Raw genomic sequence first — 5000 nt, 5'->3', positions numbered from 1 at the left:
AACAAGGGAGGTAAGCTCACAGGTACGAAGAAAAGGAACCCTTGTGCGCATTGGCGGAGGCAAACTACCCAACCAAGCCAGCAGCAACCAAGCCATAGGGTTGCAAACAGACGTGCAACCCAGTACCCACAAGGGCAGGGGTAAGCCGCCGAGCCTAGCAAGGTAGGTGTGCTCCCAAAACCAAACAACGCACACAGGGAGCAAACACGGGCAAACAAGTGACGCCATGGCCTACTCGCCCACCGCCCTCTATATTGCCTAACCCTGGCAACCATGGTCCATTCCCCACTATATGCCATGGCCTTGTGCCCATGGTCTTCACAAGACAGCATCCAAGGCGCCTGAAAGGCCAAGGGAGCCCAACCCAGCAATGCCCAGCCAAGGCCAGGCATTCCAGTGCCTACCCGGGCAAAAACGCCCAAGGCATGCCCCATTCCTTAGCCTATCCAGGCAAAAACGCCCAAAACCAGCCCATTCCAGTGCCTATCCGGGCAAAAACGCCCAAAGCATGCCCATTCCTTAGCCTGTCCAGGCAAAAACGCCCAAAACCAGCACATTCCGGTGCCTATCCGGGCAAAAACGCCCTAAACCTGCGCATTCCAGCGCCCCGCAGCATGCCACCCTCCTATAGGGTTTGCGCAACCAACCCGCCTAACCACCAGTGGCAACCAAAGGTGCTGTTAGCGACGACTTCTGAAGACGCAACGAGACGCGACGGGTTTGCGCCCAGACGCGACGAGACGATGCGGGATCTGCGCCCAACCATGCCTACACCCGCCGACTTGCTGCGGGAGCTGCTCGCCCAAGCATGCCTAGCTTGCGAGGCCTGCGTGCAAGGCTAGTGTGCAAGGCTCGTGGGCAAGGCTAGTGCGCAAGGCTAGTGCCCAAGGTCTGTGTGCAAGGATAGTGCCCAAGGCTAGTGCGCAAGGCTAGTGCCCAAGGCTAGTGAGCAAGGCCTGTGTGCAAGGCTAGTGTGCAAGGCTTGTATGCAAGGCTAGTGTGCAAGGCTGCTGTGCAAGGCTTGTGGGCAAGGCTGGTGCGCAAGGCTAGTGCCCAAGGGTTGTGTGCAAGGCTAGTGCCCAAGGCTAGTGCGCAAGGCTCGTGCCCAAGGCTAGTGCGCCAGGCTTGTGTGCAAGGCTAGTGCGATGGGCCAGTGCCCAAGGCTTGTGAGCAAGGCTTGTATGCATGGCTTGTGTGCAAGGCTTGTGTGCATGGCTTGTGCGCAAGGCTTGTGTCCAAGGCTTTTGTGCAAGGCTCGTGCGCAAGCCTAGTGTGCAAGGCTTGTGCGCATTGGCAGGTAGCCCACCACCATGCACGATCCAAATGCCACTCGAGCGACAACACGGTGCCAAGCCGGGCATGGTGTGCACTCAAAACCAATCAACGGACAGAGGTCATGCGTCATGGGGGGGATCTAGCAAGGCCATGGGGAAGGTCATGGAGGACCTTGGAAGCAAGCGCAAGACGAGAGCGAATCGAACAAGGGGCCAGGACGGGGCCTTGTGCCCATGGTCTTCGCAAGACTGCGTCCAAGGCGCCCGAAAGCCCAAGGGAACCCAAACCCGGCCGACACTTGCAATCGCACATGCTCTCTGCAACACACCATCAATGCCGCCCAACGGGGCCAGCACGAGCAGTCATCCGCGGTCCCCTGGCCCTGCGCACGTTTGTCTTTGAAACCGAGCATCAATGCCACAGAAAGTGCCGGGGCGCCAGCTGGAGCCATCATCCGCGTTGCCATGGCTCGCTTGGCCTTGGCTTGCCAGTCCCCGACACGAGCAATCGCGCATTTTCTTTGCAACCGACCATCAATGCCGCCCAACGAGGCCAGCACGAGCAGTCATCCGCGGTCCCCTGGCCCTGCGCACGTTTGTCTTTGAAACCGAGCATCAATGCCACAGAAAGTGCCGGGGCGCCAGCTGGAGCCATCATCCGACGTGCCATGGCTTTGGTCCCATGGTCTTCGCAACCGAGCATTCGTGACACCCGACGGGGCCAGGACACCAACCCTTCCGACACGAGCATTCGCGCATGTTCTTTGGCCACACAACGGCGCCAGCACGAGCAAAATCATCAGCGGTGCGGTGGCCTTGCACGGCCTTTTGTCTTTGGAGCCAACCATCAGTGCCACGGGAAGTGCCGGAGTCCCGGCATCCGCGGTGCCAAGTCATTGCGCCCTTGGTCTCTGCAGCGGGGCATGCCGGGCACTCCCAACCATTGCAAGCAAGCAAGCAAGCAAGAAAGAAAGTAAGTAAGTAAGTAAGTATTACATATAGGGGCGGGACATGCGGGGAGATCTGCGAAACGTGCACTACGGGGCACACGCGTACCTACCGGGGCATACCGACCCCTATTGGGGCACACGTGTGCATATCGGGGCATACCGGGCCTATCAGGGCACACGCGTACATACCGGGGCATATCGAGCCCTACTGGGGCACACGTGCGCATATCGGGGCGTACCAAGCCTATCGGGGCATACGCATGTATCCCAAGGCATACCGAGTCTATCCGGGCATACGCGTTCATACCGGGGCGTAACGGGCCTATCGGGGCATACTTGGGCATATCCGGGCAAAAAATGCCACAGAAAGTGCCGGGGCGCCAGCTGGAGCCATCATCCGACGTGCCATGGCTTTGGCCCCATGGTCTTCGCAACCGAGCATTCGTGACACCCGACGGGGCCAGGACACCAACCCTTCCGACACGAGCATTCGCGCATGTTCTTTGGCCACACAACGGCGCCAGCACGAGCAAAACCATCAGCGGTGCGGTGGCCTTGCACGGCCTTTTGTCTTTGGAACCAACCATCAGTGCTAAGGGAAGTGCCGAAGTCCCGGCATCCGCGGAGCCAAGTCATTGCGCGCTTGGTCTCTGCAGCGGGGCATGCCGGGCACTCCCAACCATTGCAAGCAAGCAAGAAAGAAAGTAAGTAAGTAAGTAAGTAAGTATTACATATAGGGGCGGGACATGCGGGGAGATCTACGAAACGTGCACTACGGGGCACACGCGTACCTACCGGGGCATACCGACCCCTATTGGGGCACACGTGTGCATATCGGGGCATACCGGGCCTATCAGGGCACACGCGTACATACCGGGGCATACCGAGCCCTACTGGGGCACACGTGCGCATATCGGGGCGTACCAAGCCTATCGGGGCATACGCATGTATCCCAAGGCATACCGAGTCTATCCGGGCATACGCGTTCATACCGGGGCGTAACAGGCCTATCGGGGCATACTTGGGCATATCCGGGCAAAAAATGCCCAAAACTTGCGCAACCTTGGCAACCGTGGTCCATTCCTCTCTATATGCCTAGCCCTGGCAACCGTGGTCCATTCCTCACTATATGCCATGGCCTTGTGCCCATGGTCTTCACAAGACAGCATCCAAGGCGCCTGAAAGGCCAAGGGAGCCCAACCCAGCAATGCCCAGCCAAGGCCAGGCATTCCAGTGCCTACGCGGGCAAAAACGCCCAAAGCATGCCCCATTCCTTAGCCTATCCAGGCAAAAACGCCCAAAACCAGCCCATTCCAGTGCCTATCCGGGCAAAAACGCCCAAAGCATGCCCATTCCTTAGCCTGTCCAGGCAAAAACGCCCAAAACCAGCACATTCCAGTGCCTATCCGGGCAAAAACGCCCTAAACCTGCGCATTCCAGCGCCCCGCAGCATGCCACCCTCCTATAGGGTTTGCGGAACCAACCCGCCTAACCACCAGTGGCAACCAAAGGTGCTGTTAGCGACGACTTCTGAAGACGCAACGAGACGCGACGGGTTTGCGCCCAGACGCGACGAGACGATGCGGGATCTGCGCCCAACCATGCCTACAGCCGCCGACTTGTTGCGGGAGCTGCTTGCCCAAGCATGCCTAGCGTGCAAGGCCTGCGTGCCCAAGGTCTGTGGTGCAAGGCTAGTGTGCAAGGCTTGTATGCAAGGCTAGTGTGCAAGGCTGCTGTGCAAGGCTTGTGGGCAAGGCTGGTGCGCAAGGCTAGTGCCCAAGGGTTGTGTGCAAGGCTAGTGCCCAAGGCTAGTGCGCAAGGCTCGTGCCCAAGGCTAGTTCGCAAGGCTTGTGTGCAAGGCTGGTGCGATGGGCCAGTGCCCAAGGCTTGTGAGCAAGGCTTGTATGCATGGCTTGTGTGCAAGGCTTGTGTGCATGGCTTGTGCGCAAGGCTTGTGTCCAAGGCTTTTGTGCAAGGCTCGTGCGCAAGGCTAGTGTGCAAGGCTTGTGCGCATTGGCGGGTAGCCCACCACCATGCACGATCCAAATGCCACTCACGCGACAACACGGTGCCAAGCCGGGCATGGTGTGCACTCAAAACCAATCAACGGACAGAGGTCATGCGTCATGGGGGGGATCTAGCAAGGCCATGGGGAAGGTCATGGAGGACCTTGGAAGCAAGCGCAAGACGAGAGCGAATCGTACAAGGGGCCAGGACGGGGCCTTGTGCCCATGGTCTTCGCAAGACAGCGTCCAAGGCGCCCGAAAGCCCAAGGGAACCCAAACCCGGCCGACACTTGCAATCGCACATGCTCTCTGCAACACACCATCAATGCCGCCCAACGGGGCCAGCACGAGCAGTCATCCGCTGTCCCCTGGCCCTGCGCACGTTTGTCTTTGAAACCGAGCATCAATGCCACAGAAAGTGCCGGGGCGCCAGCTGGAGCCATCATCCGCGTTGCCATGGCTCGCTTGGCCTTGGCTTGCCAGGCCCCGACACGAGCAATCGCGCATTTTCTTTGCAACCGACCATCAATGCCGCCCAACGGGGCCAGCACGAGCAGTCATCCGCGGTCCCCTGGCCCTGCGCACGTTTGTCTTTGAAACCGAGCATCAATGCCACAGAAAGTGCCGGGGCGCCAGCTGGAGCCATCATCCGCGTTGCCATGGCTCGCTTGGCCTTGGCTTGCCAGTCCCCGACACGAGCAATCGCGCATTTTCTTTGCAACCGACCATCAATGCCGCCCAACGGGGCCAGCACGAGCAGTCATCCGCGG

This window comes from Tasmannia lanceolata, unplaced genomic scaffold, assembly GCF_043159265.1.
Source record: "Tasmannia lanceolata isolate RefF3 unplaced genomic scaffold, GAP_Taslan_0.1 ptg000037l, whole genome shotgun sequence".
In the NCBI taxonomy this organism is placed as follows: Eukaryota; Viridiplantae; Streptophyta; class Magnoliopsida; order Canellales; family Winteraceae; genus Tasmannia; species Tasmannia lanceolata.
The sequence above is the reverse complement of the archived record's forward strand: the minus strand, read 5'-3'. Positions refer to the sequence as shown.